Source organism: Thunnus albacares, chromosome 2 (genome assembly GCF_914725855.1).
Source record: "Thunnus albacares chromosome 2, fThuAlb1.1, whole genome shotgun sequence".
Taxonomy (NCBI): Eukaryota; Metazoa; Chordata; class Actinopteri; order Scombriformes; family Scombridae; genus Thunnus; species Thunnus albacares.
Window position 1 is genome coordinate 21,671,938 of NC_058107.1, and position 25,274 is coordinate 21,697,211.

The following is a 25,274-nucleotide window of genomic DNA, read 5'->3' on the forward strand; positions in this document are numbered from 1 at the left end:
AACTGAAACTGTTAGTTTGCACAAAAAAATCAAGGAGGCCTTCATTTTCCAAATTTGAAATGATATTACTGGGCGGCACAGCTTTGTGAAATAGCTGAGTGGTTAATGTGAGTAGAAATAAATTCATGTCCACTAGGGCCTCTTGAGACGCTGCCATTTTTGGGGCAAAAAATCTGGAGGAAACTTAAGTTAAAAAAATGAATGGATGACTTGCACCCAGAAAGTCACAGGTGAGAAAAAGAGTGGAAGCACCTTTAACAATATCAAGAGCAATAAAGATCACAAAGAATGTGAATTTTCTGTCAGGTAAACCAGATGCTGGGTTTAGGGAGTGGGCAGAGAAAGGACTTATTACAAAAGACCAAATGTTTTAGGGATAAATTTTAGAACCATTTAAACAATTATGAGATAAGTTTGGAAAATGCTCTGAAGATTTTTATAGATATCTACAATTGAGAAATTATTTAATGTCACATAAAGAATGGAACACCCTCAAGCGACCATCCACTCCCTTAGAATTAAAAAAAAATAAGGATTATGGAAGAAAAGAGTGGTCCAAAAATCGTGGAACAAATATATAAATGTTACTCAGGATATAAAAGTGGGTGCTGGAGATGAATGTTATGATCAAAGATGAAACATAGGAAGAAGTGTGTGAAGGGGGACATAAAGTAACTAATAGCCAAATATGGAACAGGAAATGAAAATTAAAAATGAGGTATTTTATAACTCCTTTAATTGTTTCATAATATGACAGAAGTAAAACAAATTTGTGCTGGAGGGATTGTAAACAGGTTGGAGATCACACTTTTTGCGATTGTCCAAAATTGAAGTCATACTGAGAAGGGACTCATACAGAAATACTTGCCATTTTGAACATTGATCCATATCCTTTTATTGTTGGCAAACAAACTTTATCTTGGCTCAAACCACTGCCACCCACCCTACATCAATGACAGGTTAATGAAAGTGCACTTAATGGAAAAAATAACAGCAAAACTCCACGTAAACACAGACATGTTTTAAAACCGATGGGCTCTCAAAACTAACACCTGGTTTTTTATGGCATTTTTATTTTATTTATGTATTTAATGTTTTGGAGACTTCTCTCTATGTGGATGCACATGATGTCATGATTTATATTTTTTTTGTTTGTTTGCCGGACTGTGAATAGTTCTCCTTTTTTAAAAAAACAATTCCTGACAAGCAGTGTATAATTCAAATGTGCATAAATATAAATAAACATGTTAAAAAAAGAGAAAGTTCTGAGGTTTGTGTTTAATCCTCCTGCTGTTTGTGTCGGCTGCTCTCACAGGAGCATTAAAGCTTCCAAGACGTCTTTATTATGGTGTATCCCCACACCACATTTAACCTGCCCAGCATATGCTCTTTCTTCCATTCTCCTCTCTATTCCTCTCTGCCTTTTCAGCTGCTTTTTTAGTGGATTTTTCCTTCTCATTGTTTCCTATTGTCTTCCCTTTTCTTGCAGCAGTCCTGAACTTGTATTCACAAGTCTTTTCATTGTAACAATAGATCAGAATAGGTGGTGTTATAGGCCCACTTACTTTGATCTATTCAATTCAAGCAAGGCATTTATGCTACTTACACCCCCACTCACTAGTCATCCCTCTTTCTCCATAACCTTGGTGTGAGCCAAGTCTGGCAGGAGTACATATTCTGTTATCCCTTTGTGTGTGTGTGTGCATATGTGTGTGTATGAGTATTCATCTCTCCCCCCCCCCCCCCCCCAGCAGTGTATTGTCTTCATATTTTCCATGCATACATGTGAGTGTTCGTTTGTGTGTGTACTGGCCATTGTTTGTTCCCATAAATTCACTTGCCTGTGTGTGAGTGTTATTGGCTGGTTAAAGCCTGAGTGGTTGTGTAGATCAGGTGGTCTTTATGAGGTGCTCAGGGAGCTGTCTCTATCACTGTATGTTGAGGCACATGGTAAACTTGAGGTGTGTTTATTTTTGAAGGTGAATAAAGCTAGTAAACTAGTGCTATTTGTCCTCAGTGGTCAATGTCAACTAACGGGCTCCTTAAATCCAGATCAGCAGTTTAACAGGTGAGATGAAGATTACTAATATAGTGTGGAGTGGGATTTAGTGTGCTCCAAACAGGGCAAACAAATGACTCCTTTTCAGCTGGATCAGCTTAAGTGGTCATAGTTCAGTGCAAATTTGGACTCACTGAGAATTTACCTGCATTCATGATCATCAAACACTTAGTAGACTAGTAAACTAAACACTAATATGTAGCCTTCATGTGATATTTGGTGCTTCTCTGATAAGCATTTTGACATTTGTTGCATTGCCTTAATATTTTACATCAGTAATGGTTGTTACCTTGTTGTAGTTATTATAGAAGTACATCAAAATTTACACTTGATAAAGGTATCATTTTCTATTTAAAAAAAAATATATTTCATTTTATTATGTAGCTGTTTTGAAGATTTCTTTTAATTGCACTTTGGCCTACATGTATTGAGAGTGACGGACTGAGGGTCCTAAAATGCGCAGAAATAATTAGCTGTCAGTTGAAAGTTTAATTCGTGAGAGAAAAATCAGTCACATATTCATCCACAAATGATCCATTTTACTTTATTGAATTTCCAAGAATTAAGTGGATTAAAACCTTCAATTATGGACAGACATTTTGTCAGTAAACAGAGTCGTCACTGTGAAGAAAACAAAACTGTACTGTAGCTGTTGTTTTGGCAAGTAGCACGAACATACTGATATTAAACTTCTAATATTTATTTAAAATTTAAATTAAACATGTTCTTTTTGCTTTTTAATCTATCTTAAATCATGGTACATGTAACAACATGTACAATACAGTGTACATGTAACATAAATAGCATAACTTGATTTGGTCGTGTCTTATCTAATGAGTTCAGCTAAACATTCTGGGAGGTGACCAATAATTGTTTGTAATATTAGTCAGTTGTAAATATACTGGACTGAATTAAACTAAAAATAAACTCCTGTGAAAGCTTCCGTAGGCGAAGTTTATCACTCTGACATCACTTTTTGAGTCCGAGAAGAGATACTGAGCGATCACTACAGCAGCAGCACATTTTAAACAATGATTGACAAGGATTCTGTGTTGTGTAGACACATACAGTACTCTTACAAATATTTATGTGCTCACATTATAACTGTACATGCAGTATGCATATCTTAGGAATACACACACACAAACACACACACACAAACACACACAAACACACACAATTTCACACTCAGACCTTTATGTAACCCCTATATGGTGTCCTTGCCCTCAGCTGCCACTGGCTAATGTGTCACGCTCTGAGGTGGTGAAATCTGGTCATAGATGCTGGCACTTGCCCGAGGTCCCACATAAACACACACACACACACACACACACACACACACACACACACACACACACACACACACAAACACACACACATACACAGACACATACACAGAAATGTCCTAACTTCTCCCCGAGGGTGTGACAAGAGGACAGTGAATCAAAGGACGCTGAGAAACAGTCACATCTGACACAGATTGACTCAGACAGACATGTTCTTCCACCTCTTTGTTCTATCTCAGTCAACAACACAGAGAATAACCTTTAAACATGCCAGTAGACACTAATGCAGTAGTATGTATACTAAGTTAATTGTTGTGTAAAATTATTTTTACCTACAGGCACCAACTTTGTACCTCTGTATCCAGAATCCATCTGTATTACCTCAAACCTAAATGACTTATTTTGTTCTGTTGTCAAAAAAGGTGATGTCAAAATGTGGTGTTAAATTACTGTACACCACCTCATTCCCATCCAGTGGACTTCAGCTGTATAGCAGAGAATGATGCTGCTTACTTGTGGGTGTGTGTGTTGATAGAAATTGTCCCATTTTGTGCTGGAAACCAATTATTTGCTTCCAAGCCCCCTTTGAATAATTGTACAGAGTTGGTGGGGTTGGTTGGTTAAGGTCACGGCTGGATAACTTCAATTCATCATCACTCCATTTAACTTTGACTCTATATCCACAACATTATCATTACAAATAATAACTGAAGGTAAACGAGCATATAACTCTCTATAGCTGTCCTTTGAAGTCCTTGGGAATCCACACACATACACTTGATTGGAGCAAAACCACATTTTATATGCACACACATATGCATGCACACACACACACACACACACACACACACACACACACACACACACAAAATAGCAAACCAATTTTCAAGCTACAAATATATTTTTCCATCTGTTTATTGTGGAACAAACAGTCGACGGGTAAAGAAAAATGCTCCAGGGAGTTCAGTTTGCCATTCATGTGTCCTATCTGTGTGAATTAGAAGCTGAAAGTGCCGGTGTAGATATTGCATCCCCACTCCATACCTCACCCCGCACCCCCTTTATCCAAATGTGTAGAAAGTGGCAAGGTGGTGCAGACATCAGCAGTTTAGTGAATCTCTGCATGCACTGAAAAATAGGAGGACCTGAGGGAAAAGGTCAAAGCAATATAAATTTGACATGTAGATAGGAAGGGCTTTTTCACCTTCTGGGGGAGTGGGCGTTCTTTTCTACAGTTTTGCACATTACACAAGGCTGTGTGCTGTGTGCAAAATGCTCTCTCTCCCTCTCAAGTGCAAAGCTATATTTTTGTGTTTTATGTTGTGTGCATGTACACAAACCTTTGCTGCTTTTTCAATGACATTTCACTTAACAAGTTCAAAATCTTAGCATAATATATATTAGCTACAAAGTTACAATGGAAATATACTTGGTAAACTTGCAGTTTTAGTTTGACTTGACTACAGTTTTCAGAGAAACAGACGTAACAGATCTATTGTAAGTTATAGAATACTATAGTTTATTTCCTAAATACAAAACAAACCAATCATGATAATCATTCCACATTTCAGACTTCATACTAGGGCTGGGCAATATGGAAAAAGAGATAAAATCTTGAATTTTTTTTCAAGCTTGTAGATGATTCATGGTTTTGATTGATTTTTGCAAAATGCAGTATTAGAACATCATATTTTCAAGACAGTTGTGTGAGAATAATAAAAGGACCGGCACCACCTGCAGAGCTGTCATCATTATGCATAAAATACAGGTTACCCCACACAACTTCACTTCAACTAAGTAGAGCACATCCAATGTAATAGTCAGTTTCAGCACAGACAGAGCAGAAACGATCGCTCACTAATTGATCTGTTGTTTGTGTTTCTTGACAAGATATCTTCAGGCTGCTGCTAGCTAGTGTTTGCTACCCAGCAGGTAGTGACAAACTGAAGAAAGTAGAATCAGGAAACTGTTCAGTATTGTTCTCGTGAACAAAGATCATGCCTCGTCAACAAACAGAAGCCGAGAGCGCGGATCACTGTGCAGAGTCATTTTGAATCTGTCCCTCTTGTAGATGTAGCCATTAAATAAAAACTATGAGATAGCCACCTGAAATCACAACAGTCTTGTAAACTGCTGCAGGTGCACATATAGTGAAGATATTGATGTCACAATTTACAGGACTGTTGTGACTCAGAAATGTAGCAGCTACCATCTGTGTTACTTTTTGACTAAAGATAAACTTTTTGTGCATATTTAATAACTGGATTTTCACCATTTTGACATTTTACACATTGTGCAAAAACAAAAATTTGAATTAGTCGAATTAATTTGATATATTGCCCAGTCCTAATTCATACTGTATCTTCTTGCTGGTATGACTTTGAATTAACAACTCTACAAAGCCCTTGTGATACATAGTGCCCACACATTAATCAGTAATTAGCAATTTGTTTGCATGAATTAGTAATTTGTACCCTCTAATTACTTTGATTGGTTCTAAAAAAGGAGTGCTGAAACATCCGATGTAGCATCCAAAGCATATGATAAAGAGTGTTAAGGGGAAAGGAACAAATGTACTGAATTAGATAATTATATTATTTTAGGGGATCAATTAATAATATGAGGGCACCGTTAAGCTAAAATGCAGCTACTGCTGACACTTTGAGGACAAGTTACTTAGGCCTATATGTGGGCATGTGGGCAAGTAAATTAATGCATTTACATGCACTTAAGTAACCAGCTTACTCAGTTATGCAGGTAATTGGAGAACGTGTTTACATGCACTGTAGTAACCTTGTTACTGTAAATCCATATATGCATGCAGCAGGCCAGTAATCAGCTTGTTTTCTCTCCCTTTATGCTTCTTTTTTCCTGGTGTGTGTAATCCCCTACCCTGATAGTGGTAGGTTTTTAGTTTGCATCACAGCAAAGCCGACTTTGGTTACTGCAAGTGCATGTAAACACACTGATTTATTAATACTCACAAGTCTCCAAACTATTCTAGGTGTCAAAGGTGTAATGAATATATGATTGTAAGAGTTTTACTAAAAGTCCTTTTTAGTGCTTCGATTTGTTTTTGTTTGTTTATAAATAATGTTGGTATAAAGCACCACATTTGCGCACAAGCCAAAAATCTACTTTAGCAGTTGATGATTTAAGTGGATGGTTCAATGCATGATTATGATTATTTTTAATTGAAAATCTCCAAAACATCTCACAAACTAAGAAAACACACGCACACACAGACATAGCGTGCACACACACACGCAGTTGTGTTTCCATCACTTCAGAGGACATTAACCCTAACCCTAACCCTAACCTTAACCATAACCCTAAACTTACTAATGACTGTGTAAACAGATTTACGTCCCCACAATGTGAGGAATACCTGGACCACACATACAAACATGAGGCAGAGATACACCCCTGATTTGTATGTGCTAATACAGACCCGCATGCTGCTGGTGGCAAAATATCTATTCACACATTCCCATAGACGGGGAGATGTTAATAGGAAGGGACAGCCTCCCCCAGGCGCCAATCAATCAGCATGTCCTTATGCTCTAAGACAGCCTTCATGTGGGACAGGCTGGGTGTTTGCGTGCTTGTGTGTGTCACTCTCTGAAGTCCAGTTTTATGATTGATGTTTGTGTGTGTATGCGAACATGGTCTTTGTGTGCGAATAGCCACGTCAGTAATTATATTGATCAAGCCCTAACAAACTAGACGGAACATGATAAAAGGCAAAACCACGCTTAACGCAGGATGGAATTTCCCTTCGCCAGTCTGTCTTTAACCTTCTAACTCTCTCTTCCTCTCTTCGTCATCTCCATGACGCATAGAAAATGCATGTAGTGATTTCTGAGAGGTCGTTTCTTAGATGATGTGTATAAAATGACCTTAACAGAGAGAGGAAAAAAGAGAGAGTGACTGGGGGAGAATGAGCAGATGGCTGAGAGTGTGAAGTATGGGTGTTTGCATGTTGTAACTGGTGTGTGTGTGTGTGTGTGTGTGTGTGTGTGTAGACAGCGCAAGATAGAGAACATGTTTTGCCTCCTGTGTGTTTCTCAGGGCATTTGAGGAGAAAATTACATTTCACACTGTAATAGTGTGCGGAATTATGTTTCAGAATTCAGCAATTTTTCCCAAGATTACATGCAAATATTTTGCATTATCAAAATATGTTTTTGGGGAAAGTAACTCTAACCAGCCTTGATGATGCATTTGTTTTTTTGTTTTTTTTTATATCAACATCAGTATTGTATACACAGTGTTTCCCCTAGAATTTTTTTCAGGCTCGGTGGTATGCACCGAAAAAACCCTAAAGAGACGAGGTACGTGGGATGGCATATTCATGCAGTCAGATCGCAAGGAGAGGATGACTTAATAAGCTACATTTATTGCATAAAAATAAGCTTGAGCTTCCCCCCCTATCTGTCCCTCTCACTTCTCTCACTTCTGTCATTCTCCCTTCTTCCCCACATGTATTTTTGCTTGGCTCCAGAGTTTTCAAGAAAAACTTTAATATATTTGGTTATATTTGTCCCCTGTATTAGAGCTTTTCTTTAGGTGGCGCCATTAGCTAACCTGCATCCCATATGCCCGCGCTCTTACTCTGCAGTAATTTAAAGGTACTCTGACAGCAGTGGCACTCACATCGCGTCAAGAGTTTCCCAGGCAAGGACACAGAGGTAGACTCACATTTCAGAACAGCGCTGCACCGAGGCTCCCAAACGCAAATGACTATTGATTTCCGAATGAATGGATATTTGGTGTTATTTTTGGCATTAAAGCAAAGATTTTTTTGCCTGGTGGGGCCTCTTGTTGGCTTGGTGGCCCACCAGGTCTGTACAACTATAGGGGAAACACTGATATATCTACAAAATGTTCTGTTCATGTTTTATGTTAAAATAATTTTCTAAATTTTTTAAATATTCTGGACAATATTCACTTGGATTGCAACTGTAGCAAGGTTAATTTATGGTTAGTTTAAAGCTGCACTAATCAATATTTCTATACTAACAATGAAAACATGACTACACGACTACAATTTGAAAGAGGTTGCTCGTAGTAATGAACCCACAGTTCATTGTTGTTGTCAATGGAAAAGCTCTGATAAACTCACTGTACGCTACCTGGCTAGCACCAAACAGCAGACAGACAAAGTTAGCGAGTAATTGGTAAAGATAATTCTGCACTGAGCAGCTAAAGAGCGAGATATTTCCCTCAGGAGTTGTGGGAGAGCAACATAAATCTAAAATGAGAGTGAACATTTGACTTAGATTTCTCAGGTGGCCAGAAACATGACTCCAAATAAATGCTAATGGTGCTTTGTATCTGCTAGATGTGTAAATAAGGAGCTGTTAAATGTTTGCTATATCAGCCTTTTGAGGAGCTAATATACCAATGTCGTGTTTACAGCTTGTTCTGTGCCCAAGTGGCAAAACATCAATAAATGCAGGTTGAAGGCAGCTAAAACCTTTGGGTAAAATTCAGGAAAGACTGTGGTTATGTTGAAGTATTGAAAAAGTCAATTCAAAATTTAAAGATCCCCTCCAGATATGTTTACTTGATATGTATACTAGATATGATTAACATGATTAACTCTAAAATTGTGTGTATGCTCATAGATACACACCCTAAACTCAAAATTTTCAGTGAACATGGAGAAACTTTCCTCCTTCAGCAGATGAATGTGAAAACAGTCTTCAGGTATCGAACTTTGCACCTACATCGTTTGACACAGTGAAGCTCAAACACCCAACTGAAGGAACAACAGGAAAAATACTTTTTTGAGTGGAGGCAGACTTTAAGTGTGACTAAAACTGTTGTCTCAGATGTGAAAGTCAGATGTTTTATACGCTTACATAAACACTTGTACATTTCCTTGTTCTGTATCACACTACTCTATTAGCAGAAACATTGCTAGTAAATGTAAATCACAATAAGTGTTGTGTCTATTACTTATGAAACTGGAATGGGAACTACAGTAACCAATAACACAATGAGATGGATGCAGGAAAGTTCGATGTGTGTTTGGCAGGAAGGAGAAAAGGAAAAACGGAACAAAGTACAGCTAAGGAAAGTGAACAAGGAGGAAGCACTTAAGAGTTTAGGGAGGAAGGAGAGAAGAAAGAAAACTCTAGAAGTAGCCACATTTTGGATGGACAGAAAACTCAGATCTGTCCATGTGGGCGCAGACCTCTATTCCTCTATTTCCCCTCTCCTTCATCTCTCTGTGTCCTATACCTCTGAATGACTAACTTCACTTTTATCCATATCCCCTGGCTTTCATCTCTCCACCCCTCCATCTTTTACTTCTCTTATCTGTTTTCCCTCTGTCCTTTCCATCCACCCTTCCTTTCTCCTCTACAGCAGACCTGTGTACAGCTCTAACCTTCCTTCCCTCTAACCACTGCTTTCATCTCTTTTGGTCACCTTGCATCCCGCTGCCTGTCACCTCAACTTGTAACCCGCTCACCATGCCTCCATCCGTCCCTTTACTGCAGCCAGCTTCCGCTCTCTCTCCGTCCTCTCTTCCGATCCTGCTCTCCTTCACCACCAGACTCCATGCTGCTCTATCCCTCTAGCTTTTTTTAGTTCACTCCCTCCATATACCGTAGCTTTCCCACAACCTTTAATTTCTGTTAAATCCCTCCCATTCCTCACCTATCCCTCCATTTCTGCCTCCTTCCCTCTGTGCAACAGATCTTTCTCGGCAGGTCTTTGTACACCTGAGAGCACACAACCATCTGCTCAGTGCATCTCGTCCTTTGACTTACATCTCTCACTATCTCTTTTCTCTTCTCTCCTCTCCTATCCTATCCTCTCCTTTTCTCCTCTCTTCTCTCCTGTGTTTTCTCTGAATACATTTACATTAATACCTCAGTATCACCTCATCTTACATTAGTAACTACATGGCTGGAGATTCATGGCTGGTCTTCTTTAATCACAGTCTTTCTAGCTTTGAATCAGGGCTCAACATTAACTTTTTGAGACACTTGTCCTTTGGAAAAGTAAATTTCACCTTTCACTTGTCCAGGCAGAAAAAAACATTTGTCCATGTAAAAATGACAATAATGTACTTTTTTCATTTTGTTTGTGATTGCAGAATTCAGATGACAAACAGTTGAAAGCATCCAAACAGTGTCAACATATAAATGATTCAATTTCTGAATTTTATCACAGTCATTACTTCCTTGTTAATGGTCTTTTCATTCGATCCTGAATTGTGAAGCACTTTGTAAAGTCTGTTTCAACATGAGCTCTATAGATTAATCATCGATCATCCTTCTGATGTTGAATAATGATGATTGACAGTGTTTCCCCAATTATTTTTTTACATACATACATGGTATGTGAAACAAGTGCACATAAATGATAAATGAGGTAAATAAATATTAACAATATTTATTTACAACACATAAATAAACATAGGCCTTGTGGATGGTAGATGGACCAATCAGTTAATCACTTAAAAACAAAACGGTTCTCACACCGTCTATATGGTCCTTAATATAGATCAGTGTTTGTAATATAACAAAATAACAAAACTGACTTATGGAGAATTAATTTGCTCAAACTTAAAGCCGAATTAAGACAACAGTTAAACTTATAGATGAAACAGTCAGATGAATGATGATTCAGCATTTTGTGTTTCCTAATAACTGAAATCAGTTACTAAGGTCAACAACAACAAGTTTAAGAAAACATCATGTTGTTAGAGTAGTTGTGTAGTGTTAGTATCTGTGTTAAAAGATCTGTAAGTCCTTTTATAGCAGGTTTAAATCTTGTGCTTTGACTTTTGTTTGTTAAGATGTCCTCCAGTTTACATTTGGATAACAGATTGGGCTTTTAAAAATATTTACCAGAGCAGTAATTCATCTAGTTAAAAGTACAAGTCAGACCTTAGCAGTTTTTTCTGCCTCCTGCTTTGAATTTGTTCATGTCTCTCCCATCACCAGACACCTGGGCTGCCTCTATGTTTCTTTTTCCTCCTTAAACTTATTTTCTTTAAATATTGAATCAGTTGCACCTTCTCCCTCCTTGAATCAATTCTTTACTTTCTCCTTGTTTTTCTTTCAACACCATTAACATTACAACTTGCGATTCTTCCTGACTTCTATCTCCTCTCTCCTGATTCCTTCACTCATTATGGAAATGTAAAAATCCTTCCTTTTAAAAGTCTTACAGAGCATGATGCAGAGCTTTAACTTGTATGATGTTAATTACAATAATTGTGGACAAATGACACACAGTGGGAATACATCAACAGTCAAGCTATCCGAACTATTAAGCTACATTAACATTACTGTCATGTGCAGCAGCAGCAGCACCAGATAAACTTGACTGTTAAAACAACACTAATGTCAATTTTAAAAACTTAAGCCTCACTGAAGAGCTTTTGTAGATACTTTGTTGTCTTTTGTCTGACATTATCATTTAATGCCACACATGTTAGTGACATGATCCTTTTGAACTCTGATTCATTTGTCTGTCTCATGAAAGCGGCTCCAGTCTGCCTGCTAACTTCAGCACAGAGAGTTTAGTTTGTTTTAAACCCCCGTGTAGCAGGAGCTGTTGGTTTTTTGTTGGTCCTTGTTATGTCTCATACAAGGCTACAGTGTTCAAATGGAAAACAAAACGCACCTTCCTAGAAGCTACAACAGAAACTGCGGTAGGGAGCCTGTCTGAGCTAACAGCTATAAAGTGATGGAAAGTTTGCATAAACACTATTTCTGAATTTGAGAGGTGGCTAAACAGCATTTACGTGTGTTCAGCCTCAACTACAGCCCTGATTACAACACACCATATACAGTCTATGCAACACACATATGAACACATGCGAGCTTATCACGATTTTGCTATCTTGCTAGTATAAGTAACATATGTTTTTATTTGTTTCTTTCAAGAGGGGCGGGGGGTCAAGCAGTAGTAAGGGAAACACTCCACATAATGTGAAGACATGTTTCTTGTCTGGTGGGGCAAGTAAATTTCTCTTCCCTCTCTTGCCCTACAAGAAAAATCCACTTGTCCCGGACAAGCGGATAAGCCTTAATGTTGAGCCCTGATTGAATTCTACTGCACTATATCTTAAATTAAAGATGAAAGCCAAGGTACTAATGCCTCTTGGGAAGGTCAGATTTTTTTTGTTCCTTGTTAGATTTTGATAACCAAAGTGGTTAAGAGCATATAAAGGCTGTGATTATGGGTTATAGGTTGACATTACAACTACATACCTAACTGTATCTGTACCTCACTCTCTCTGTTGTCTAAAATGAGATTCACCTCAGTTCAGTTCATCCTAATTTCCTTGAGGGAAATGATTGTTTGTGTGTGTTCTTTACCTCATGTAAACCTTGCGCAACACACTGGAAAATATAGATAAAGTATAAAAAGTGCTTGCGAAGTGCTGTATAACTGGCAGAGCAATATGTTTTTAGCCTTTTGAAATGTCTTCTGCTCTTTGTCTCTTTTGTTTTCCAGATTCTTTTTCTCATTATTTCTTTTTTCTGGCTTGCTTTTTTTCTTCTCTGCTCTCTTTCTTCCTACACAATATGTGAAGGTCGTTTGTATTATGAGTCACTACTGTTCTTCTGTTGAGGTGCAGTTGTTTTCCTGTGAAAGAGATTAGAGGCTACGAAAGAACATTCACGTCAGGTTCACTTGCTGTGTCTTGGCACTCACTCCTCTGTGAGTATGTGTGATTGTATGTGTGTGTGTGTGTGTGATCGCCTATGGGAAGGTGTGTACTGTGTTAACAGACGGCTGCCGTGTGGGAGACCAGTACGTATGGTTGCAATGGGATGTTGTCACTTCAAATGATGTAAAGGAGCTGAAAAGTAGGTTGTCACCTGTGTGTGTTTGTGTGTTAGAGAGCTAAATGGGAATTTGGCACCTGTGTGCTTACTGCGGGGACAGAAACACCAAGGCATGTCATGTTGTACAAGGACTATAGGAGCAGGAGAGGTACTCTTCCTGTGTGTGTGTGTGTGTGTGTGTGTGTGTGTGTGTGTGTGTGGGCATGCTCTTGTGTATCTATCTTTGCAAGGGCGAAATTGAGCTTTGAACCTGGAGATTGAGGACATTTATGGAAAGTCAGGACATTTTAGCTGTTCCTCACTTCTTTAAAGGGCTGTTTAAGACTTAGTTTTAGGGTGAAGGTTAGAATTAGGTGAAGACTTTGTAATGCAGGCTCCTAAGGAGTATAGGAGTGCAAGCATCTAGCAGCAGGCACACAAGCACAGGAGTGACACAATACACCCTTCTGTTGACTACAGAAGATGGTGATATAAATGTGAAGTAACAGAGCAGAATTACAAAATCATTAATCTGCCTTGCAATATGGTCTTATGAAACAGTTAAGCCTTTAATGTATTCATTTTTACTTAAGCCTGCATATCAGTTTGCCTGTTGGTAAATGTTTGATGTCCCTTGATTTCAAGCAATTTTACATATTGAGATTTAAAAGTTTAAAAGTCATCATCCATCAATAAAGGATTGGTAGTTAATGTAAAAAAATGCTGATTTTAAAATGTTAAACGAAATGATGCACTGATCAATACAACACTGGCACTTACCCCACCAACAACATGTTTGCTAGACTTTAAGGATACATACATTTCAGTGAGGACACTCATGTCTAGAGCTGCAAAATGAATTGCCAACTATTTGATTCACGTGATTCACTGATTCATTGTTTTGAGCTATTTTTTTAAGAATAAATGCCCAAATTCTTTTGTTCCAGCTTCTTAAGCCGTGTTTTGACCGCAGGAACTTTCCCCAGGGAATAACTGTAATGTAAATACATTTTCTTTAGTCCTCTATGTTAGTCAAGTGAATATCTTTGGGTTGTAGACTGTTGGTAGGGACAAAACAGAAGATTTTAGGTCGTACTTTGGGTTGTGGGAAACCGTGATGGACATTTTTCAGTATTTTCTGACATTTTATAGACCAAACGACTAATTGATTAATCGATAATGAAAATAATTGTTAGTTGCAGCCCTACTCACATCAAGGTTTAACCATTATTAAACAATATGTGTTTTAGTCAGACAAAATCTATGTAAGCGAAAATGTGTGTAAAATGAAAATATTTTTATGCCTCCGTGCCAGCGATAGCCGTGGCCGGAGGCATTATATTTTCGTGTTGTCCGTCCATCCAACCGTCCGTCAGTCTCCTTGACATCAGAGGGTTGCAGGAAAGACGAGCCACCAAGAACATCATCGAAGCCGTAGAAAAAGCGTCAAGGTGGCTGTGGACCAAGAGGGGTTATCTATGGTGTAGTGCGCTACTTGGATACAAGCTGGGGACTGATCATCACCGGCTGGGTTGCCCAAGTGAGGGTGTCTGATCTAAGACTGGAAACACCCTATGACCCTGGGTTCATCACTGATGATGTGTCCAAGTCCCACCATCTGGTGTTTCAAGAACTTAATGAGAGGAGTGTCTGGAGCAAAATAAGAGTGTTGATGTACAAAAATAGGAGAATGTATAGAAAAAAAGTAGGAAAGAAAGAGGAGAGAGTGAGCAAGATGAAAATCAAAAAGAGGTGGAGAGATAGAGGATTCAACAGTAAAAAGAAAGGAGTGATGTGCTGTCTGAGGAAGAAAGGAAAAAAATAAAAATAATAATTTTACCTTGCCAGTTCCATATGTCAGAATGCAGAAGTCTTTTGATTTTAGTAATGTATATAAACATACTGAGAAGAATCAAACAGACTTAACATCAATTGACCTTTAAGTTGAGCCGCCATATTGGCGGGCCATATTAAGATTCTCTTAGAAACTGTTTTTTCCCTTCTTAATTATTCTCTCTACATGAATATTCCTTTTATAAGCCTTCTAATTTGATTTCAGAAGCAAAATACACATTTTTATTAAACAACACACAAAAACGCAGCTCAAAAAGAATTGATTTACCCAGTCCTTCACCCTCTGGACTTAACCACTTTGCTTTCTTCACAGTTTTAATCAGATGATTAGAAAAGGGAAAAGAGGATCTTCCTCTTCATGTGGTGTTCACTGAAATGTTCGTCTTTTAACTTGCAGGGGCAAAGATGCTGTGCCCATTTTGAGAGGCTGTGGAGTGAATGTCAATTTTAGATGAATGTGGAGCTCTGAGTGAGAGTACACACACTCATGCACATTGATTTACAAACACACAGAATAGGGGATTAACGTCATACTTTTTGGCACAGGGCTGCTTTTTTCACTGATATTTTATTCATTTTATACACAAGAAGACCTGAAAAATGTCACATAGCTTCACTCTCCATCTTCTTTCATGAAAATCAGAAGTGAACTTTGTGGCAGCCTCTTATTGAATTTTTTTTTCTTTTTTGGAAGTTGGCAGCCTGGTGATTTCAGAGATGTATTGTATATTTTCAACTCAAGCAGAACGTTGATACGATTCTGCAAAAACTCATTCAGTGCCAAAGTTTTTCAACATGCCCATGGCATATGGGATACGGCAATATTCTTACAGCAAGTACTGTATGATTAAGATATAGTTAAGGTTAGGGAAATAAACACCTGGTTAATATTGGGGAAAGATAAAAATCATGGTTAAATATCTTTAAAGGTTTGTCTCAGGCATGATCCAAACCCAAATCTCTGGCATCAAATGTAAAGGTGCTGCTCTTACGTCAACATGCTACATACCCGGCATACTGCTTTTTGCATTTGGACTGAATGTTAGTGTTGGACATAAGTAATTTGTTGTAGAATCGTCCAAAGGGAGACTGGGCTGGTATTTCCCCTTTTGTCAATCCTCCAAGATGTCACAGGGCAGACACCTACAAAAAGGTACCATGATCTTTACTAAAAAGGCCTCAGGTGTTGGCAGAGATGTAAGATAATCAGGACTACTTTGGCTTGCTTGTGCATCGTGATATTTTCAAAGATTTGTGTGGGCAGGCAGGTTTGACATTAAAGAGCCTGCAGTCGGCCACCTCTCTGTTCCTCTGTATGTTGCTCTCTGTTCCCTTCTCTCTTTTACTCAGTCTCCCTTTTGTCCTCTCCTCAAATTTTCTACTGGTCAAGTTAATGGGTCTTTAACCTTGTGTCAATGAGCTAGGGGCTTTGGTGTGATCGCCCACACCAGGACTATTCCCTTCCCAATTAGGCAGAGATGCAGGCCAGAAGACAGCCATTGTGTGTGTGTGTGTGTGTGTGTGTGTGTGTGTGTGATCTTCAAAACATAGCCTGAGGTGCCCACAATGAGATGCCATTATTGTCGTTAATGACAAAGATAATGGGATACAGACGTAAGCATACACACGCGTGCACACACACACACACTCCAAATTCAGCTTGCCCCTTCACCCTCCCAACCACAGATATAAACATAATAATGACTGTTATAATACACACAGACTCCCACTGGGGGCTTGTGGAGATAATACAATCAGCAGATTATTAGCATCACCAGACTTGAAGCGATTAATTTTATCAAGAGATTGCCCGATTTGATAGCGTGTAACTGCATTGTGTGGGGTTCATGTCTGAGAGATTGTATTAAGCCTGATATTAGTCTGATATATTATTAAAAGCCTTTATCATTTTGTCTGCAACTAAGGATGACAATGAACTCACATGAACTATAAACCGGTCTGTAGTATGTCTTATAGATTCTTTTGACCAAATACCCACAGGAGCTAAACTCAAAACTCAAAAGTTCCATTTGTGCCTTCCTGTTTGCGTTTCCACCAGATGTGAAGAACCGTGAAGATTATCCAAATTAGACCAGTATAGGATTAAATGGAGATTACTTTGTTTGAGACGCAATATTTGTGCACAACAAGACAACACCAAGTCACACAAGTCATTGTGTTGTTTGTTCCAAATTTAGTCTAGGACCAGCTGTGATGTTTGATTGGATTTTTGAAAGGAGATGTTTGTTAAATTTCAGGAACCCTAACTCTACCTCAACCCAGTAACAACAATGAACGCTGTAAAGTTTTAGCAAAAGGTTGATATATGGTCGATCAGAACTGGTTCTTACGATGTGTTGTTCAACCATGTTGGATATCAAATGTGTATATAGTTGTTCAAAACGGCCACACTCAAAGGCGAAGTGAAAAGCCGACCGTCATAGAGAGGGGAGGAGGACAGGGGAGTCATGATGTCATTTAAATACGGTGAAAACGGTGCATATTTTCAGACATTCCCTCTTGGAAGGCAGTCATGGTGTTGCACTTGGTTGTTCACCTAAAAAGTTGTAGAAACATTTGTTTCATTTGTTGAGCCATTTGTTCCTGGCTCCGTTCTCACCTTTGCACAGCTGGCCAATCACTGCATGAAGTGGGTGTGAATGACGGCTCGTCTGTGTCGGGAATGTTAGGAGTGATTGGGGGCGGGGTTTATAGTTCCTCTTTCTTCCTTTCCCTTTTCTACACACTGGACTGGTTTTCATTGAGAAGATAACAAGGGGTGTGGTTAAGCTGTGTGTTGATGAAGGACGTGAAAGGACGTCACAGTGAGGTGCGCGCGCAGCCACTGGAGTAACTTAATGACGTGATGAGGCTCAGCTGGAAAAGCGCGACAGTTGAATGAGTGCTACGAGTTGAGTTAAAAACCAGAGACGTCCTTTTAGAAGCGTTTTTTTGAGACATCACACCTTCACACCTTTCCTGCGCCCGGACCTTTGTGTAAAATCAGCTCTGTTCTTCGGGTACCCATCCCCGAACCACCAAAAACTGAACTGAAACGCCAGACAGAGCTCGCGGATCATGAGAGCAACGCCCAATGCTGGCGAGGCCGAGTTGGAGGGACTTAATAACTGCTAGCCGGCTTGGGAACTCGTTAAGGCAACCCACCTCCTGGCTGTCTCTCAAATATTGGAAACCAGTCCTTCTACCTCTGTGTCCTTCCACATTTTCTCCTTTTCTACACCCTCCAGGTTAGGACTAGTATCGGTTCTCAGCACTGAATCCCCTAGACTTGACTAGTCTGTAACAGGAAGTTACAGAAATGGTCCTGCACAGACCCCCTGAATCTGCCGTTGGAAAGGTGTGGGGGGAAGGTTTAAGAAACTATTTGGCCATCCGACAGGCACATCTGAAGGAGTATACTGTCCCCTCAACCTTACCTCAACCCAGTAAAAAAAAATTCCCATTCCAGATCCTAAAATTGAAAAACTGCATGCAACCAGTGCTGACATACAGTCTCAATGAAGGCTGTTAATATTTAGCAGCGTCAGAGCTTAAGTTAGATCAGTCAGCAACTTTCAGCACTTCTCCACCCTGATCAGAAAGTACCTGCACTACCTCAGGAGCAAAAACCTTTTGAGGGGCAGGGGACTCTTGGCCAGGAACCAAAACTTAAACTAGGTATCTGCAAAATTTAGGTAATGTTCTCGAGATCCTAAAGAGGTTCCTGGAAAAGTTCCTGTGATGAACACTGAGTGGAGTCATCTATACTGCTTCCACCATGTGTGCTATAAGCCCCTTGAAGTGTAGGAGTGACTCTTACAGGGTCATCAAGACCCTGTATGTATGTATGTATATATATATATATATATATATATATATATGTATACACACACACACACAGACTTGTGCATGTACACATTAAGAAGTCTTTTGCTGGGCCAATTATTGTAAATACAAATTTTACACTTAATTGAGTTGCCTGGTTAAATCAAGCATAAAAATTCCTACAGGCACTTCTCCCACAAGTGAAAAAGAGATATAGTGTGTGCCTTTGTGTGTGTGTACTCACATTTATTTGTTTATTGTGCAGTGAGTAAAACTGAGTGTTTGTGTGAGTTATAGGGTTGGCATCTTGCAACGTGAGTACCCCTCAACGCTCCCCACCACCAAATCCAACTTAAAGCTTTTCCCCCCTGCAGAGAGTGTGTTGGGAGGGGAAGGAGGGTGAGGGGTTGTGTGCATGTGTGTGTTGGGGAGTGAGTGGAGGCGGGTTAGAGGGAGAAAAGAGAAGTGAGGGGGTGGTGGGGGAGATAAGAGGGCATTATCTGCCCTGCTCATTCTCTCTTTCACCAGCGGGGGGTGTGGCGCCTTATCCTTGCTTCCTGCTCTGTGGGTCGCCTTCACAGTCTGAGAGAAACTGATGGATGTCACGCACGCACGCACACACATACACACTCATTTTCACTGTCACTTTCCCTCACATCCACACACATTATCACTTTCACCCAATTACATGTCTGCATTGGCACAGAAACACACACAAACAGGGACTGTCACTCTCATGCAAACACTCAGCAACTCAACTGTCTTTCTCTGTCTCGCATGTACACACTCACACTTTCAAACACACACACTCACACTTCCTTCCAAACACACACACACACACACACACACACACACACACACACACACACACACACACACACACACACACACACACACACACACACACACACAAAGTGGCTCTTGGGGGCCATTGCACGCCTAGACAGACAGCTTATTATCACACTGTAAAAGAACGAATTTCAAAGAGAAAACAAAACAAGATGCAGTGGAAAAAAGAGCAGGGGAGATGGAGGGAGTAAAGAGAGTAAAAGAAAACAGTATGAGCATAAAAAGTAACACTGAAGGCAAAAAGTAAGTAGAGGAGAGAAAAGGGACACGAGGACTGCGGAACACTAGAAAGGGAGTATCCAAGGATGCAAGGACCAAGGATGGAAGGGAAGTGAAGAGCAAGCGGGTGTTTTGCATCCCTCTGCACCAGTCCTGGCCTTTAATTTCTCTCACAGCAGGGTTGAAGTTATCAGCCTTCCTCTGAGAAAGAGCTTTTTTAATTGAACACAGTGCTGTTATCGGTCACATGTTCTTTAAAAGCAACAGACTGATGGTCTTTGCAAGCAGGAGGCTTTTTACATGATAAGAGAAGAATGGAGCCATAATGAACAACGAGACAAATTGGGGCAATCAGTGTAACATTTACAGGGGAGGTGTGTAAGAGACAATGTATTCATGTGAAAATGTCATCAATTTATTGGAAGACACAAGGCTTTTGTTTTGTTACTAGTGAGCATCAAAGTTTAATTAGTTATTGGAATGCTCTGTTCTGTTTTTGTAAAAAATGTGTAAGCAGCATAATGTATCTCACTTTTTATAATGGCTTAGCAAAATCTCACAGATTTTATATTCCAAGGCTTTTAAAGTCACCCATAGTCCAAACATGTAAATAATCATTTTCATATTTGACAATCACAAATTAAACAGACGAGTTTTACTAAGGCTACCTCATATCAAGAGTTGAGTAGATGAAGATGTCACCTCTTTTCAAGCGGGAAGTGGAACAAAACAACATTGACACAAAACAGTGTTTTACTATTCAGTAATTACATTCAATCATAGAGGCCACTGCTGTTTTAATTATCTGAGAAAAAGTCATCATAAATGTGATATGAGTTAACACCCCCACACACTCTCCTACCCAACTTTCAGAGTCTCTTGATTTGTCCTTGAGGTGACATCGTCTGTACTTGTGTATGTGAGTGTGTGCGCCAGCCTTCCTTATTAAACCGTGTCCCTGTCACTCGGCACCGCAGATCAGCACTCTAATTACACCAACCAACAAGCTTTTCATCTTTAGTAAATAGGATGGGTGGATAGGGGATGCAGAGGATTGTCACCTATTTACAGGGACAACTGATGATAATGCTAGAGCTGCAACTAAAGATTATTTTCAGTATCAATTAACCTGCTGATTATTTTCTTGATTAGTCAATTAAGCATTTAGTCTATGAAATGTTAAAAAATAGTGACACAATTTTGCAAACCTTCATATTTAAGAAGCTGGAACGAGATCTGCAACTAACGAGTATTTTCATTACAGATGGATCTGCTGATTCATTTCTCAATTAATCGATTGTTTTCTCCATAAAATAATGGAAAATGCATGTTATAATTTCTTAGAGCCCATGATGTCATCTTCAAATATCTTGTTTTGTCCGAACAAGGGTCCAAAATCCAAAGATATTCAGTGTACTAGCTGCAACCAGCAAATGTTTGGCATTTTTTTCTTAAAAAATGACTAAAACGATTATTCAACTATCAAAACAGTTGCTGATTAATTTTCTGTCATCGACTACTAATCAGTTAATCGACTAATCATTGCAGCTCTAGATGGGACCATCTGCATTTTGATAGAAAAATGATGAAACGGTTAATCGATTATAAAAATAGGTGGCGATTTAATTTCTAACAATCGACTAATTGATTAATCAACTAATGGTTGCAGCTCAAAATAATATTGTGCATGTCTGTTGATGCATTTGTTTGTTAAGATATATATTCTTGCCCAGAGGGGCATATGAGCCTTTTAATTTCATCGGAGGTGATATGTTTGACATCTTAACTGACTCATTTATGTTCCACAAAGTGAATGGAGCCATATATATAATGCACAAAGCTCAGGGGATCAAGAAACTCAACCATTTATCCAAACTCTGAATCACACATTTTATGATATATGTTTGCTCTCAATGCCACATAAAATATTTCATTTGTTATTTTTACTGACTAAGCATACAGAAGATACATTGTCCTTTGTTTTACTCTTACCAATTCAATGTAAATAAATAAAAAAAGGAGAGGAAAAGGGGGAGTACTGCCCTCCCTTTGCAAAACATATAATGTTTATTTTATATCCATTTTTTGTGCATTGCAGTGTTCTTCATATACAGTAACTTACTTCCTAGTGTATAAAACAATCAGAAGAGTTTGTGAAGAGAAAAACATAAACTTGAAATCAATCGACAGCTGAATATCCAAATGTTTCCAGCTGCACTTGGAATGAGATATGATTTCCACCCTGCCAGCTCGTAAAAGGAGAGCAGATAATGAGCCAGTAGTAGAGACACTGGGCATCTGGAGCCAGCATATGGATATCTCTGTTAATGGTGAGCAGACAGACCATAATTCTGCAGCCTTTCGACAGTGACTTAGCAACAGCTGGAACCCAATAAACGCCAATTGTTTTGAACTGCAACTGTTACTTAATGAAGTAAGGGAAGATAAAGTGATGAAATGATTGAAGTCCAAATGGTTTCAAAGTCTTTGTAAGTATGCCATGAAACCACTGAACACTACACCAGCATGCCAGCTTAGTTTCCATAACCTTAATTCGTCCTTTTTCTAAAATAGAGAAAGTTGATGGTAAACCAAAGAAGCTGTCTCCAATGAAATTCAGAGCATGTCGTTATGCTTCAGAAATGTTTTGTTTAGAAAACACTCTGAACATCTTCATCATAAAAGTTGTATAATGTAAGAGCAAGACCATGAATCTTTATAATGACAGTGCAGTTTATAGGATACTAATGAATAAAATGCTCTCTGAATAGCCTGTAATTGTAATTTGCAGCCATAGGCATTGTGTTTTTAAACCACATTCATACAGTATGAGTAGATTAATTATGATAGTTGGATTGGATTTTATTGTATTGAACACATTTTGTAGAAGTTGTCTGAGGTATATCAACTGTAAACACAAGCTTGCCAATGTCAATCAAAGGCTATTTTCAGACAGTCCTTTCATTTATTTATTTTTATTGTATTCAATGCCTTTTGTCCAGTCTGGACAACATTGAATTGGTTAAACAAAAGTTTCTCAAGTTAGCCCATCAATCAAACAACGTTGTATCCGGTGTGATATCAGATGTCTGTTGTACTGATCTCATCCACAAACCAAGGAGGCAGCAGATACAACACATGAATAAAGTGTGACTTGTTTTTTTTAAGGAGAATAGACAGTCAACTCCAGAGCTTTTTTGCAGCGTAAACACAAAGGATTACAATAGAGGCAGCTGTGACAGTTTACATAGGTGATTTGACCTTCAGCACATCCATAAGTTTAGTTGGGAACAGACACGTCATCATTTCACTTGGCGTTTGTTAACCAGACCTATTAGACCCCGAGTGTTGACTATTGGCTTTTAGAGAGAACTAAGACTTCAATCAGAAACGTAATGCTCTGTGCCCTGTTGTTTCTGACATTTTTCAAAGCTTAGATTCTGCTGTATTCCAGCTTTAAAATACAAGAGATGTCATTACCCACACTGCCTTGACACTTGTGCTACAGCTCCACTGACATATGTTACTATCAAAGCAGCCAAGCTAAAGTGGCTAGAACAGTTTATGACAGAGTCATACTAGCAGACAGCTTTATGACCTCTGTCATGTCTGCTGCACTGTTATAACTTATGTTACGCCTATGACAGCTTAATGGGGTGCACTGATGTATGGACTTCATACTGTGGTACAAGTCTTGATAACTTAAGTGATATTATTCCTGCATGCTTGGTGTGAAAAGCATCGTTTCATGATTTGAATGCACAGTACATTTTGTATTCAGTGGAGAAGAACCTTTGGCACTGCTCACCTAGACACGGCCCACTGTGTTTAGTGGCATTTTGTGCTGGAAGACACATTTATAGTCGATCTCGCTGCTTTCCCATGCTTTCTCTCTCACTAGAAGTGTGTGCATTCATGCGTGTGTCCGCATCTGTGTGTGTTTGTGTGCCGCTCTGAAACGTAGCTATCTGTCTTGCCTCAACTCCTTTCCTTCTCATTAAATTTGGGGGTTAAATTTGCATGTCCTCACCTTCAGAAAGAAGGTTATTCACATCCTGAGGTGTTTCTTTTTGTAAGTGTGTGTGTATGTGTGTGCATTTGCAAAAGAGAGAGACACCCTGAACAACACTTAACAAGAGCTTAAAATTATAGCATCAGGAACTTTCAGCCTGCTGTAAACACAATAAAAAAGCCAGACAGTCTTTGCATTGATTACGCCTAAATTACACCCACACTGAAACATGGGATCAGATTACCCAGACACCTACAAATGCATGTAGAAAGTGACTTTTTTGATAATTAACACCCACAAACAAGCCCTCAAATTCACAAACCCTCAAGTTCACATACATTATGAATGTGCTGAAGCTGAAGGCTGAAGAAGAATGTTGGCAACTCAAATGATATCTATGCTGAAAAACATAGTCAACTAAAAATGGTGACTTACTTCAAACGTGTCATACCATGATACTGTTTTGGATCTCGTGGCAGCAAGTGGTCCTGACCACACATAAATTCTGTTACCTGCCTTTTGGAAAAGAATAATATTGAGGAGTCAATAAAAAGCATATGTACAAGTTAAGATAGTCTCCCCTCTCTGTGCATACCTTTGTCATGAATGAGGCTCATTGTGTGTGTTTCTGTGTATACATGTGTGTAGATCTCTGTGGCACTGATTTGATTATTTGTGAGGGTGGGGCATTTGCAGATGTAATTACTTCTCGGCAGTGCTGTGGTTCTCGGTTGACATGAAGCTATTCATTATGGCCATTACAGAAAAATATCCAGACTTTCACCTCAGAGGAATATATTTACCTCAGATGTATAAATAAGTATATAGAAATGGATTTGATCTGACAAAATGTGAGTATTATGTAAGCAAAGGTGTAAAAAGAATGTAATTAGGATTACTGTGTGAGATCAGTGTTTTGGCTGAATCATGCTTTCTCCAGTCTAACTGTTATAACGTGGATGTTTCTGGTGCATATCTGTGGTACTCTTCTCGGAATAACTCATCTCATGTATTATCTGGTATCATTAAATTCCTGAACGCACTTCTTCTGACTCACTCTGTCACTCAGCTTTCTTGCTCTGCCTCATTCTCTCCTTCTCATTCACCCTGTCTCATTTTCTCTATTTCTCTGCCTGTCTCCTTTTTTCTCTGTCTGTCTACCCATGAAGCTACAATATGTTTGCTTTTTCTGAGCCTCTGAGCCTGGTAAGAGGAAACAAAATCATTAAAGGCCACGGTTTAAGGAAAATGCACCAAGTACATAATCAGCGACCGCCTTTTGTGCCTAATGCCTTAAATGTCACAAGTCTGGAAAAATTGCAGTGAGAGAAAACAGGAACACGAGACAATAGCACAAGCAATAAAATAAG

The 25,274-nt window shown here is 39.0% G+C and overlaps 1 long non-coding RNA gene across 1 annotated transcript; it reads right to left on the reverse strand.

The window, feature by feature from the left end:
* Positions 1-287: 287 nt before the first annotated feature.
* On the reverse strand, positions 288-14,241 carry LOC122969885. The gene is made up of 3 exons (XR_006399108.1): positions 14,154-14,241; positions 9,664-9,667; positions 288-299 (listed from the first exon to the last, which is right to left on the reverse strand). It is a non-coding gene; the product is annotated as an uncharacterized LOC122969885 (long non-coding RNA).
* Between the last annotated feature and the right edge of the window lie 11,033 nt (positions 14,242-25,274).